This window comes from Mus musculus, chromosome 15 (assembly GCF_000001635.26).
Source record: "Mus musculus strain C57BL/6J chromosome 15, GRCm38.p6 C57BL/6J".
Taxonomy (NCBI): domain Eukaryota; kingdom Metazoa; phylum Chordata; class Mammalia; order Rodentia; family Muridae; genus Mus; species Mus musculus.
The window spans coordinates 13012038-13028476 of record NC_000081.6 but is presented as its reverse complement, the minus strand read 5'-3'; positions in this window follow the sequence as shown (position 1 = coordinate 13028476).

Genomic DNA, 16439 nt, shown 5'->3' with positions numbered 1-16439 from the left:
TCTCCCAGACAGCAGACTATATAACACTGGTCCTGCCGGGACACCAAGAATTCTGCTGTTATTTATAGTGTTGCCGTATTAGAAAGAAGGTTGTTTATCCCCACAGTAATTGCTTCAGATAAAAAAAAAAAAAAAAAAAAAGTGGCAGTTCTATATTTCTGTCCCTTCCAAACCCCCATCCTTTATACCATTCCTTTAAAAACAATTGTCTGTGGATCTCAGAGAGAGAAAGAGAGAGAGAGAGAGAGAGAGAGAGAGAGAGAGAGAGAGAGAGAGAGAGAGACCCAGATTGGAGTAAATTGAGAAGAAAAGCCAACATCTTGATACAAGTAATAAACGGGGAAGGGGGTTGTTTTCAGGCCATTCGGAGCTGGAAGGCTTCACATCTTCTTTTTTAAAGCTGCCTCCCCTTTATGCGGACGGAGGCTGTTTTGATAATTATTTTTAACTTGTAGAATTCACAGTTGTGCCTAGGAGATTTTTCCTTTATTCATTTCTGTTTCTAGTATACTCTGTTGAGAACACACAGTGTGTTGTGGAAAGGTCAACAGAGAACCAGACTAAGAGATTTACCCTTCTCTCTAGGCAAGAGGTGTACTCGTTACATTTGTGCTCCTGTGATTAAAAACAAAAACCAAAAAAAAACAAAAAACCATCATGATCAAAAGCAACTGGGGGAAGAACGAGGTTCTTTTGACTCACAGTTTCAGAGAAAGCAGAAGGGAGGCATGACAGCAGGTGACCAGAGCAGGAAGTTAAAAGGTCACAACTTCAGCCGGAAACAGGAAGTGGAGAGGAAACTGGAAGTGCGTCAAGGCTATCGCCTCTCAAAGCCATACCCCACTGTCATACTTCCTCCAGCAAGGTTCCATCTCTAAAGGCTCTGCAACCTTCACAAACAGGGCCACCAAGCTGAGGACCAAGTGTTTAAATATGTGACCCAATTGTAGGCATTTCTCAGTCAAACCACCACAAGAGATAAGAAATCAAGCAGACCAATGGGGGAAAGCAAAAAGGAAGGGATACTTAAGAACTGTAATGGGTCTCAGCTGAGGTCCTCGGAAGGGAACTGGGCTTAGAAAATTCAAATCGTATCAGAAGGCATGAATGCCGTATAAACTCATTTTTGTCTCTTCACTTGTCATTTTGTTTTTCCTCATATTATTTTGCAAGGTGGGCTGGAGGTAATGTATTCAGAATTGGAAGTCTGCAGAAGGAAATGAGGCTGTTAGGAAATAGTGCACGTTACATGCTGTGCTCTAGTACCAAGTCTCTCCCCACTCAGCACCTCCACCTTACCCCCAACTCTGTACAACCCTCGGAACCATCTCATCCCTAAGGACAGACAAAGGCAGCAGACACCGAGGAATGCTGGCAAACTTCCCTAACCTCATATGCTAGGACAGGCAGGGAGCACAGGGAACAGTTCAGGAAGCAGAATCCAGGAGGAACTTAAGTAGGAGGAGTTCTGTCTACTCGTCATAATAAACCACTCTTTGTTATGATTTTAGTAAAGATTAGGGAAAACAACCTGTTTATCACAAATAATAATAATAACTAATGTCTCCATAGTATTGATTTCTTATTCTTTTTTTAATTACTATTATTCTCTTAAATGTTACATATAACTGACTGCAGTTTCCCCTCCCTCCTCTTCCCCCAGTCTCTACTCCTGCCCAGCTCCCCTCTCCCACCTTCTTTCAGAAAAGAGCTGGCCTCCCAGGGACATCAACCAAACAGGGCATAACAAGCCACAATAAGACTGGGCACATACTGTCTCATCAAGGTTGAACAAGGTGGCCCAGTAGGAGGAAAAGGGTCCCACATGTAGCAAGAGTCAGGGACATCCCCCACTCCCACTGTTAGGACTTCTTACTCTTGTAACATAAGAACACAAGTGGCCTTTCTCCCTCTTCTACTTATGTCCTGGGAAGCACACTGCCTCTGAGACATCCCAGGCAGGCAGAACCCAACCACTTGGGCCCAAACTAAGTGGGAAGAGGCTAGAATATCATTCAAGGAGAAAGTCAAAAGTCATTTACAAGTTCAGTCTTTGTTTCAAGTTAAAAACCATCTTAATGGGTATTTGTCTACCACCCCTGACTCCAACCCCATGGAAGGCATGGCTAATCAATTGCCACGTTCATTGATTTCCTAAATAAGACCTTAGACTCTGCTGTGGAAATACCCTAAGAAGTCATTACCAACAGTGTAATGTTGGCCAATGTGCTATCCCAAATCTAAGAGATGAAGTTCCTTAACAAAGACTGTGTTCTCTTTCATTCAAATTTTTGTTGATTACTCACTTCAAACATTTGGGATGAGTCTTCTGTTCTTGGGGTTTTCAAAATTGACAATAAGTTAAGAAGCTAAAGGACTTAGATTGCTTTTACAATTAACTCTCATTTTTCTTTCTTAGGGCAATCATCTCTTCTCTCACAGGGCATTGCTACTCGACAGGGGGTCCAGCACAATTGACACTCAAAGAATCAATCTCATGGAATCAGCATGCATGTGTCTGTCTCCCTATTCACACAGTTCAGCTACTAAATGCTAGGCTTTCATGCTCGTTCTGCTGCAATCATATACGCACCTACTCTCAAGGCACAGATCAGTGTGACGAGACACAGAGCTAGATAAAAGCGACACATACCCTTCATCAAGGGCTGCTGTGACTTACTGTCCCATTATTAATAATAGTTTGCCCCACTAAACAATTTGTTCGGAATGACGCCATGATTCTTTATAGTGCTTGCCTAGGTTTCATATTCCTGAATCCAATACTTTTCCAAATATGCTATGAATAGATATGGCTCTTTAAAAGAAGAAGATTGTCTCCTACTTCTCGCTATAATATAGTTATTCCGTTTTTAAAATGTCTCCCTTGACATATTAGATCATCTTTATTGCCTCTTGAGCCATTTAGTCTCAAAAACCTAACTTTTAAAGGGGATCATGTCTTGTTTGCACATTGGTAAAAACCTGTCTTCATACAGCCAGTCAAGAATAGGTTGTATTAAAGCTTTTAACTTCGCTTAGCTGCCTGATAGTGCCTTACTTTTATACAGCACTTTAGAAATAACTATCATATATATTACTTAATAAAGTATCTGTACATTAGACTGGATCATTCCCATTTCATGAACAAAATGCGTAGGGCCATTTGCCTGTAGGTCTCCATCATAAGAATTCTAATTACACTGCTTTCTTTAATGCAGACTCTGCAAGTCTGCCATTGAACCCCACATTTTCTCTATTGCATGCATGGCCATTTGAGTGAATATTTATTGGGAAAGGGGGGAATTTTCTCTTTATTCAAATTCTAACGATGATAGCTGTGGCCCCAAAGTCATTACTCTCCATGAGATCAAAGGCTCTGTTGGGAGAAAGAAAGGCTGAAAAGCACATTTCTGCCCATTAACCCCAATTATCCGACTAAGTCTTATTATAAAATGGGAACAGTGTTATTAAGAAAAAATATCCCCAAGAAATATCAAATTCCACCAGATCTGCAAAAGCTCTAATTGTTTCATAAGAATAATCTTGACAACATGGATACTTTGGGTAGCAGTTGTACCAGACCCCCTGTCAAGAAACAATGCCCTGTGAGAGAAGAAGAGAGGAATAAGGACTTTCTGTCTCTCTTTCAGCAACTCAGATGCTGTGACTAAAGTAGAAGGTCTTATAGTCTGGATCTTAAATATCCCACCAAGGCTTCTGTGTCAGTGACTTAGACACCATCCCATTGCACTATTAGGAGGTGATGTAACCTTTAGCTGATGGCACCTAGTGGAACAAAGTTAGATCATTGGGAAAATGCCCTTGAGAAAGATATTGGGACCTTGATCCATCCTATGCTTCTTCTCTTCTTGGCTACCAGAATCTGAGTTGGTCTCCTTCACAACACATTCCTGTTATGCTATATTATGCTATTGTGGGCCCAGTACAAGAAGGCCAAGTGACACAAGCTAAAACATCTAAGACAAATGTAAAACTAAGTCATTTCCCATATTAAATTCATTATCTCAGTCATTGCATGACTTTTTCTGGGGAGATGTGAACCAGTATCTATTAAGTCCAGATAAGACACTCATGACAGACCAAAGTAACAAATCTACAAGTCTAGCTGGTGATCTGATGCGTTTAAACTCCTTCCATATAGTGAGAGACTCCTCTCACCTCTCATCACATGTCAAATACTCCTAGATCCTTGGGAAAGGGCTTCGTGATCTTAAGATACCCACTAAGCCTCCTTGATTTCTGTAAATATGAACAGGTCCAAGCCTGGTGAGGCTCTCCTTATGCTCAAACCTGCTCCGATTTCAATGATTTCAGGATGAAAATAGTCATGGTACTACAGTTAAATTCTTAGATGCCGAGACAACGTCAAGGGTTGGGCAAAACAGTACCAAAGCTTAAAGCCTCAGAAAGGAGGATCAGACGGATTGCTCAGTGCACTGGATGGTTTTATGTCAATTTGACTCAAGCTAAAGTCATCTGAGAGGAGGAAGTCTCAATTAAGAAAAAAATGTCTTCAAGCCTGCAGGGCATTTTCTTAATTAGTGATTGATGGCAGGTGAGAGGGGCGGGGGGGGGGGGGGAACTGGCTCATTGTAGGTGGTGCCACCCCTGGTCTGGTGGTCCTGGATTCTATAAAGCAGGCTGAGCAAGCAATGAGGAGCAAGCCAGTGAGCAGCCTCCCTCCAGGGCCTCTGCATCAGGTTCTGCATCCAGGTTCCTGGCCTGTTTGAGTTTCTATGCCAATGGCTTTCAATGGTGAACAGTGGTGGGGAAGGATAAGCCAGATAAACCCTTTCCTCTCCAATTTCCTTTTGGTCCAGTGTTTTATTACAGCAATAGGAACCCTAACTAGGACACCTAACAAATGCGGCAATTCTTTGTTTTCACCCTCCCTGTCTGTCCTTCCCTGCACCACAAAATGAGACAGAAGTGTATTGATCACATTTTATGCCACTGTTCTTATTTCTCAGTCTCGGAAGGTCAGGATGAAAAGCTTGACAAAGACACCTGGCTTTCCCCTGAATTATAGCTTTGCAGGGATTTTAAAAGAGCTGAAAATTATCTCAGAATGTCACAGTTTCCAACCTAATGCTAATTTGCCATAAAGTTTTCTAACTGTTACTGCCTTGGGCATTATAGGAATACATCCATTTGTGATATCTAAAAATAATAAGTAATATATTAAATATTGACCTGATCGTCAATGATTTCTGAACTCTTCTTCCATGATGAATACTTTGCTACCTAGTTTATGTATGGGGTATAGTTTTTGTTTATTATAAATCCAAAAGAACATGACAAAGTATTTTCTGACTTATGAATATTATATAAAAATTCTGAGATGTCATAAAAATCACATTGGGTATATATTTAACTAATATTTTATATTAAAAATAATAAATATGTCCAATCCAGACTGCTTGGCTCAGTTTAAATCTAGCAACATCTCTCTCTGCTTTAAAAACAATTTGGTAACCGGGCATGGTAGTACACTTCTTTCATGCCAGCACAAAGGATGTGAAGGCAGATGTATCTCTGTTGGTTCATGATCAGCTCGGTCTATTTTGTGTTTTCCAGAACACCCAGAACTACCTGGAGAGACTTTGTGTGAAATAAATAAATGAATAGGTGAGGGTCAGGAAAATAGGGAAATGTCTCAGGAGGCAAAAGCACCTGTGTCAAACTTGATGATCTGAGCTTGACCCTGAGAAACCACAGGGTGAAAGGAAAGAACCAGTCCCCACAGGTTCCCTCTGAGCCTATACACAAGCATCATAACAAACATGTATGCATGAATGTGGGGAAACGGGAGCCCTTATTCATGGTTGGTTGAAGTATAAATTTGTGTAATCACTATGAAAATTATTGTGGAGATTTCTCAATAAGTTAGAGATAGAACTACCATTTGATCTAGCTATACCGTTCCTGGGTATATACTGAAAGGATCCTACCTTATACTTCACTACTGAGAGACTTGCTCAGCCATGATCATTGTTGCTGTATTCACGGTATCTGGGGAATGGAAACAACCTAGACACATATCAGGTACTGAATGGATAATGAAAGTGTGGTACATTTACACAATGGATGATTATTCAGCTGTCAGATTATGAAATTTGCAAGTCCATGGGTGGAACTGAAAATAATCAGTGGAACCCAGACCCAGAAAGACAAACACCACAGGTTCTCTCTCAGATGTGGATCCTAGTTTTTGGTCTTTAAACGTATATGTATAAATTGGAGCCCCTGTAGAAGTGAAGAAACTAAAAAGAGGCCCTCAGGAAGCAAGATTTAAAGGAGAAGAGATGGGAAAATGGGGAAATATGGGGTAAGAAGGGTTGAGTGGGGAAGAAGATAGGAGAGCAGGGAAGATGGTCTAGAGAAGAAGAACTAACACAAAAGTTCTTTGGAAAAGCCACATGAAGCCTACTATTTTATATTCCCTAACACAAACAATACACATGGAGTTTAAATGGAATTACACTATATAGGGCGACAAAGCCTCTCCAAGATTCCATACACTATCAAACAAATAAGCAAACAAAACCAGGGTGACTGACTATGCTGGTAATGAAGTAGAAGGAACAGAAATTGAAGATTTGCCTCCATGAGCTGGCCTGGGGACAAATCTATGGGTCATCTTCTTGATTGATGACTGATGGAAGTGCTGTCACATCTGGACAGATGGTCCTGGATTACATAAGAGAGCAAAATGAGCACGCCATGGGGAGCAAACTGGTGCTCAAAGTTTCTTGGCACTGTCTCTTTCAGTTCCTGCTTCCAGGTTCTTGCCTTGTGTTCTTGCCCTGACTTTGCCTTCACCTATAAGCTGTAAGATGAAAAAAAAAAACAAAACAAAACAAAAAAAAAAAAACAAAGTAAAACAAAAATCCTTTCTTGCCCTTTCATGACCATGGTATTTATCATAGCAACAGAAAGCAAACTAGGACAATTACCCACAAGTTGTTGGTCAAAGTGGACCCTAGCACTCATTCGAAACAATAAAAGCTATTAATACTGCTTTTAGCTACATACCAGAAATTGATGGAAATGTGCTGGAAACTTGCAAAATCAACCTAGCAATAACATGGAAGTTTCATATCTATTGGTTAGACTTCACTGAGTCAGAATGTTCTAAGCAGGATTCTGGCGGGGGGGGGGGGGGGTAATCAAGACTCTTACCCAGTTTTGAGCTATAATGATTGGTTTGGCAAGATATGTTCTACTGAGCATTAGTGGCATGAATTAGTTATGGGAACAACCATATGCTTTCTGATTGGATTTTTAATGTCTGCTCCACAAGACATAACTCATGCCTGGTACTGTTGTTAGCTGGGCCAAGAACACACGGCTGGGTAAGTCAAAGCCAGTAGAGGAGAACCTATACCATCATTCTGCTAAATAGCATCAATAGCCCTCCAAATACTTATCTCTGTACCTACTGATTGACACATCTCTCAGCTCTCATCAGAGGAGCTTTTTCACTTTATTGATTGACTGATTGATTGATTGATTGAATGAATGATGAAAATTGATACTGAGAGTTACAACTAGTCAAGGTACAGAGAATAAAAGGCCATGGATTGAGAGTGGAGAGATGGCTCAGCAGTTAAGGACAAGTAGTGCTTTTGCAGAGGACCAGAGTTCACGTCTCAACATCCACCTCAGGAAGCTCACAACCACTGTAAGTCTAGCTCTAGGGGATCTAACACCCTCTTTTGAACTCCAAAGGTACCTACACACACACACACACACACACACACACACACACACACACACACAATTAATAAATCTTAAAAAGAGAGAGAGAGAGAGAGACTGGAGTGTTCAACCTTTAATGGGACATCTATATCACACCCCTTCCTCCAAGGCTCGGCAATTATTGTAGGAAATTGAGTAGGCTTTAGTTAATTTTCTATTGCTATTATAAAACACCGCAATCATTGTAACTTATAAAAGAAAGCATTTACTTAGATTTATAGTTTCAGAGGTTTAGACTCCCTGATGGCAGAACAAAGGATTAGTGAGGAATTTACATCCTGATCTACAACCAAAAGACAGAGAGAGAACTCTGGGAATTATAGAAGTCTTTTGAAAGCTTAAAGCCCACCCAAGTAACACATTTTCTACAACAAGGCCACCCCTTCTAAATCTTCCCAGTTCCACCAATTAGGGACCAAATATTCAACTAGATGAGCCTATGAGACCATTCTCTTTTAAACCTTGGAATTCCACTCCTTGGCTCCCATACACTGCCAAACATATCACAATGAAAAATGCATTTTGTCCAACTTCAAAAATCACCATGGTCTTCCATAATCTCAAGATAATTTAAGAGTCCAAATTCTCTTCTGAGATTTACAGCAATCTTCTAACTGTAATCTCTGTAAAAAACAAAAAGCAAATTGCATACTTCCAACATACAATGGCACAGTATATTCATTGTGAATCCAAAATGAAGGAGTGGAAATATAGTAAAACAAAACAAAACAAAACAAAACAAAAGAAAAACCAAAACCAAACAAACAAACAAAGAACATGAACCAGAGCGGGACCAAAACACAGTCTGACAAACTCCAAATCCTAGAGCTCCATGCCTGATATCCAAAGGCTCAAATGGCTCTACCTCTCCAGCTTTACATATTTCTCTCAGGCTGGTTCCATATCATGTAGGCAGCTCTCCTTGTCAAATATCCTCTGGCACCTTTAACATCTTAGGGTCTCTAATGCAATCTAGGCTTAATTTTTTTTTTCTTTTTCAAAATAGTTGGGTTTTTTTTTTTTTCGTTTACAATATATTCCTCCTAGTTCCTCCCCTCCTCTCCTCCCATCCTATCCAGAAGTAAAACACCCTTCCACTCTCTGCTTAGAAAACAAACAGGAATCTAAGGAATAATAATAAACAGGAAGTTAAAACAAAGTAGAACAGGATAAAACAAACAAACAAACAAAAAATCCAAAAAAAGAGCACACAAAATATATATGGACACAGGGACACACCCAGACTTCACTTTCAAAGCTTCACCTGGCCTCAGCAGCTCTCCTTGGTCACAGAGGAAGATTTCACAACTTTATTCATGTATCCATCATCACTGAAGTCAGGCCAGGTGGACAACAGTTAAGTCTCACTGCCAACTTGGGTTGAACCCTTGAAGCTTGGCTCATATCTGTAGCGGTTTTGACTTCTTGTTGCTGATTAGAGACAGAAAATTCCTTAGGCCTTTTCTATTTTACAAGTTGGAAGCTTATCTGGGTGGTGTCTCACCTGAAGGGCATCCTCCCTTTATTTCATTTCTTTATAATCTACTCATCTCCTTCAGCACAAGCCTTTAGTTCCAGCATTAAATTTCCTGATGCTTCTCTCCCAACCCCCATAAACTGTATGTTTTGTATTTCTTTTTTTTCCCCACTTGCTCATTTTCATTGTAGACCTGCAAAAAGTGATTACTAATGATAACAAGGAGACAGTGTCAATATTAAGCTGTCTTGAGATCTCCTCTGCCAAGGAAATTAGTCCATTACTTTTCCATTTATCCTCAAGAAGATACCGTGTACAAGGGCAAGAACAGTCACATTCGTTGCTATAATGTCAAAAGAATCATCTCTAGCTCAGGTGCTAATATTGCCCCCTTTGAGACCTCTGGAGCAGGGCCTCCATAGTCCACATTGCTCTCAACATTATTGTTTTCCAGGATCATAGTAAGATGACCTATTAAGCCCTGCTTACAGAAGTCAACTGCTTTCCAAATCCAAAGTCTTCTACAATGTTACACAAACCTTCATAGGTAAGACTATTACCATGATAGCCCACTCCCTGGTACCAACTTCTGTCATAGTTACTTTTCCATTGCTGTGATAAAACACCATAACCAAGGCAACTTATTAAAGAGTTTGATTTAGCTTATGATTTTTTAAATTTGGAGTCCATGACGGCAAAGCAAAGGAGCTGGGATCTTGTATCTGGATCCACAACCCTGAGGCAGAGAAAGAGAGCCATGGGGAATAGAAGGAGTCCTTTGAAGCCACCCTCAGTGACACTTCCTCCAACAAGGCCACACCTCCTAATCCTTCCCAAACAGTTCCACCCAACTCGGAATTAAGTATTTAAATAGCCTCTGGGGCCATTCTCATTCAAACCATCACAGGGCAAAGGTTATAGGAGTCTAAGGTTGAAAAAAATTGCTATGAAACAGGGTTTTTCTGGACACAACACAGTATTTGCACCTAAGAACTCACACCAGTTGTTGATTCATGAATAAGATAAAGCTGGTTAAACTTCCAGGAGAAAAGGAAGAGGAGCTTTTGTAGTCCCACTTCTACCTGAAACACTATTGGTAGCTGATAATAGGAGGGAGTGGGGGTTGAATCTGATCAAAACACATTATTGATATAGGTATAGATAGATATAGAAATATTTTATCTATGTTTATATAAAGATATATTTTCTTTTCTTTTATACCCCTGATGCTATAAATAGAAACCCAATGCCTAGCTTGTGCTAAGTATGTTGACTCTATTGAGGTTTACTATTGAGGTATATCCCTATCTCTGTTTGCTTGCTCACTGGTTGGTTAGTTGGTTCCTTGGTTTGTTTTAGTATAGTATTGCAGAGTCGTAGCACCTCTGAGAGGAAAGAGATAGTGTAAACGCTATGCCCAATGAGTACACAACAACACAAACAACTTAAAGATTAAAATTTTACAAATCTTCAGTTAGACTCTTACTTCGCAGACTCTTACTGCACACCAGAATCTGAGATAGAAACAAAGCCATGGAGCCAACAGAAGCCAAGGCATGCTCTAGGAATTGTGGGTAGATCATTTGACTAAGGAAGGGGTTTCCTTAATGAGAATCTCACCCACACACACCAAAAGAAAAAAAGAAAATAAAGGAAAGGAAAGGAAAGGAAAGGAAAGGAAAGGAAAGGAAAGGAAAGGAAAGGAAAGGAAAGGAAAGAAAAGAAAAGAAAAGAAAAGAAAAGAAAAGAAAAGAAAAGAAAAGAAAAGAAAAGAAGAGAAAAGGAAGCTTCCAGTAAGGTCTCATATTTTCACACACACCCTCCAACTTTTCCATAGCTGAACCTCTCCTCAAAAGGTTACAAGCTTCCAATTAAAACACTGAAAACCATACATACACATTTATTATAGTCTCAGGTGAGGGCTCCCAACATCTACTCTTTCTCCCCCCCCCCCTCCCAGAACTTTTCTGGCTACTTTCCCTGCATGTGTCAGTCAATAAGTAAATAATTGGAAGCCCTCTAGAGTTGATATGGCAGCTCTGCTAAGCATCTGCTTCTACTTCACTTATTTTCCGAGCCCCAGCTAGGGAGCTCCTCCTCTCCCAGGACCCAATCAGAGTTTCACTTCAATTAGCTTAATTGGAAGAAGACACAACTAAATCTCCAATTAAAGTTCTAAAGGAGCTATTAGAATAGTCTATTTTTGTCTTTTCTATGGAAGCTCTCCTAATGGTCCTTTTTTAAGAGGTAAGCATGGTCAGATCATTCACAGCCATCAGCCACACCTCCCCAGAAACCAGGGTCAGTCCACTTAGGTGATTCAGAAGTAAGCCGTTTATTCATTTTCTTTAAATATTTTTAATTTTTCTAGAGTTAATGAACATAGCTTCAAATGCCAAATAGGTCTTCAAAGTTTGTGGTGAATGGGGCATACAAAATGGCTAACCAGGTAAAAGCACTTGCTGCAAAGGCATTGATCATGATGTAAGTTCAATCCCTGGATCCCACATAAAGGTGAGGGGATGTAATAGTAACTTTCATTTGTCTGATGTACTCATCATCTCAGAGACAGAATAAATTCGCCCTTTCTGATTCTTTCTGAACTCTGACTGGCTGTTTGACTCAAACTCCTCTCCAAGTTTACCAATTCAATCTGGCTTCTCTCAGCTTCTTACTGGATTGGTCTGCTTGGCCTTGAACTAACTCTGACAATCCGTTCTAATCTTCTGACATCTTATTCTCTGGCTTCAACTGCCTCTGCTGCCCAAACTGAGTAGAACTGAACTCAACTCCATTGCACTGCCTCCTGCTCTGACTGACCGAACTGAACTCATCTGATATATTTGCCTCTGTCCCCCGGAATTAAAGGTGTTTCTGTATCCTAGCCAGATCACACAGACCTAGAAAGTCTTTGGATGTGATCCTTTCCCAGAGAAAAAAATGTTGATGGATTAAAATTCCTCTACAAGGAGAGAACCAGCTTCACACAGTTGTCCTCTGATCTTCATATGTGCACTATGCCATGCATATACATACACATGCACAATATATACATTTTTCATTTGTCCCTACTTCCTTACACAGAAATAATCTCCATCAACTCTTCCAGACTCCCATTAATCATGATGTTATCATTTTGTAATTTAAAAAGTTGTTAACATCATCAACCCCAGAGAAGTCAATCTAATGCTACTATTTCGTGGGGTTATAGTTTTAAATACTAAAAATTTTAATATTGACTTTCCATTATTAAGAGTGATGATTTAGACTTAGTACAACCCTCAAAACACAAACACACACACATGCACACACGCTCAATTCTTGCCCTCCATGTTTCCACTATAGCCATAGCACATTAGGCGGTTCCACTTAGTGTGTATGTTACTAACTCTGTGTAGATATTCTGATACAGTACTACAAATTCCCTCCCTTTCTTACTCAACTTTCTCCTGAAATCAATATGCTTCTTAAAAAAAAAAAAAAACTTCTTAATCTTCTACATACCTGTCACAACTCTCAAATGTATAAGAAAATTACAATATCAGGTAAGAAATTGTCCATCTCTATGGTATCATAAATATCTTTAATTTAAATATGTTTATATGAGGAAAGTTTAGTCATCATGTTATCATGAACAGTGTCTATTCACAGATCATCCACTAGGAAACAGTGACAGTGATGACAGCAGAGGCTAATGGTTACACAAGGTACAAAGTGATGGATGGTGGTCAGAGGACAGATGAATATGATACTATGTGTGGATGACTGACAGGTGGGTCATGAGTATCATACTGTATGTGAATGACTGGCAGGTGGGTCATGAGTGTGATACTGAATCATAAGAATAACCTTAGGGACTGAAGGAGCTGAATGGATTCGCAACCCTATGGGAAGAACAACAATATCAACCAACCAGACACCCCAGAGCTCTCAGGGACTAAACCACCAACCAAAGAGCGTATGTAGCTGAGGATGGTCTTGTCTGGCATCAATGGGAGGAGAGGCCCTTGGTCCTGGGAACGCTTAATGCCCCCGTGTAGGGGAATGCCAGGCTGGGGAGGCAGGAGTGGGTAGGTGAGTGGGGGAACACTACCATAGAAGCAGGGGGAGGGAGATGAAATAGGGAGCTTCCGGGGAAAACTTGGAAAGGGGATAACATTTGAAATGTAAATAAATAAAATATCAATAAAGAAGGAAAGAGAGAGAGAGAGAGAGAGAGAGAGCGAGCAGTTTGCTTCTGTTTGTGTCAACCTACTCCTGCCCATCTGTACTCCACAAGATCTTCCCGTCCATTCCTTCTTCATGCATGTTTACTCTTCTGCTGCCATGTTTGGGTCCTAAAACTCAACCCATTAAAATGTAATGGCATAATTCACTTCTTAAATTGTCTTTATGGAGTTGTCTGTTGTTCATTTTCTTTTCTAGGGGATTAATTTTGTTCTTTGACAAGTTCATACACACACATTTTATTCTGATCACTCTTTCTCCTACACTTATTTTTTCTCCCCTCTAACCCTTGCAAACCTCCTTCCTTACCAGCCCCCTTTCCAGCTCAATGACTTTATGTTTGGGTCTGTGACCTCTTTAGTTTAACCAGGACCATTTGTATGAGCACTGATTTTAAATTATCCCTTGGGGCCTAGTGAGGTCACTAGTAAGTGTACAACTGAATATAATAACCAAAGAGGCAAAAACATACAATGGGGAAAAAAAGATATCCTATCTCACAAATGATCCTTATCCACCTGCAGAAGAACTAAATAAAATTCATATAATTCACCTTGTACCAAAACAAACAAATCAACTCAGAAGGGACCTTAACTTAAAACCTGAAACACTGAAACTCCTAGACAAACAGAGAGTGAAGGGCTCCAGTAGGCCTGAGCACATCAAACATGGCTCTCTGGCAGCCCTTGCTCTCTCCCCCGACCCCCTCGGCTAAATCTAAAGATAACATTCTTAAAGCTAGTCACCAAGGTCTATCCTGTTATTTGGCCATTTCCTCCTCCTGACCACCAAAGACCAATACCAATATTGAAGTCTACCAATCAAAAGCACCCTTTGGCTCACCTAATTAACATGTCCAATCAAAACAAACCAACTCATCCTAACACTTTTTCCCTATATAAACTGCCATTAGCCCATGAGCCACTTCTGTCTCATGCTCTATCCAGAGGTAGTCCTTTGTCCTTCTAGGGCAAATATCTCTTTCCCCCTCTCCATTCCCCCTGGCCTCCCTTCTCCCTCTTGTTTCTTTTCCTTCTCCCTCATCCTCTGTCGGTCTCTTTTTCTCTGCCCTTTGTTCCTCATTTGTGCTGAGAACCTGGTATTGTGTGTCTCCTGCCAATTTCTGTTCTTTCAGGCAGCCCTCTCCAAGAGGGAAGAGCTTTCTGAACAGAACATCAATGGCTCGGGAATTAGCCCCAAGTATCAACGCAATGGAATACATGAGCTTTAAAATGTTATGGCTGAGTATGAGGTGCATGTCTTTAATCCCAGCACTCAGGAGGCAGAGGCAGGTGGATCTCTGTGAGTTTGAGGCCAGCCTAGTCCATACATCAAATTCCAGAGATACATCCTAAGACTTGGTTTTAATTTTTTCTACAGAGTAAAAGAAACTAACAGCAGAATAAACAGCCAATCTACCTACTGGGGGAAAGTCTTTATTAGCTGGACTTCATCAGAAACTAAATATCAAGAAAATAGAACTTCCATTCAACAGTTGGACTAATGAATTGAATAGGCAGTTTATTGTTTTGTTCTTTTGTTGTTAAACAGAAACAAGTGATATTGTGTAGCAGTTTCCTCTAGAAATAAAAGATTCCGTTCTGCAGGGAAGCTCCTTAAGATAGAAAGTAAACAACTCAAAAGAGTTCCAGGAAGTACCTGAAGCTGAGCAGTCACCAGACCCCTCTGCCCACAAGAGTAAACAGTAAAGATAGCCGAGAGTTACTCTGAGACCAGGGAAACTGCAAAGCAGCAGATAGAGCGCAGCTGTCTGGAAGAAACAGAAAGGAGCTGAGCTGCCTGGAAAGGCTTAAAGATGTCCTCCAACCTAATGAGCTGACTTTCAGTCTGTTCACTGTGCTCTAATCTCCCAGAGTTAGGAGCTGTCACCCATGCTGGAGTAAGCCTTGGTGATACAGCTGTCTGTGAGTCATTTCTGCCCATGTAAGTAACCACTCAACCATATTTCTGTAACTAATCTTGCTAAAATACAATTGGTTCACCAAGTTGAACTTTAATGGTATCCATACATTGGTCTGTCAGGGGCTCCTTATCTAGGGTGAGTAGATAAGTGAGTGTTGTATCTCTCCTGGGAAAGTCTTTCATACAATAAATGGCCAATAACTATTTTTAAAAGTTCAACTTGTCTAGAATACCACCTAACCCAAATCAGAATGGCCATCATTAGGAGATCTGACCACAAATGCTGGAGAAATCATGGGACTTCTCCAGACATTATGGAAATCAGTTTGGGGGTTCCTTGTGACATTTAAAGTTAGAGCTATCATATGAGCCAGATGCTCCACTCCTGGGCATAGCCTCAGAGAACCCCACTCTATCACATAGATATTTGTACCTCCAAGTTTACTGCTGCTTTATTCACTATAGCAAGGAAATACAGCCAACCTAATTGCCCATCAATAGATGAATGGATGATGAAAATCTGGTACATACATAAAATGCATTCATTTCCTTGAACATTCTCCTTATTTGAGAGGACTTTAATGCAGTTTCTGAAGAGGTTAAGCAAATTCATGAATCCTATCTGACAGGTCATGAAAAATTATGCATTTTTCATATCATTCAATTCAGTGGCATGAATAAACATTCATTATAATGAGTACCTAGCACTTCAGTGGTGGGTTGTGTCTTGCATTACTGTCTGGCAGAAAAGAAGATACTTAAATGTGCAGTTGTAAAAAAAAAATGTTGTGATAGAAGAATGCCGATCTGTGGGCACACATCAGTGCTCCTGAGTGAAATAAATGATCTTGCTAGACAGTGACCATGAACTGCGCAGGAGAGGAAAAAGGGGCCTCTGAGCAGAATGAGCAGCCTATCGGTTGGCCCCAAACTTGAAGAGACTGTGATAAGCCAGAGAATTTAAAATGTCTGGTGTGAGTGGAGAGCAGCATGGTGAGGGGGAAGCGTACTGGCATGGCGAAGGAGCTGA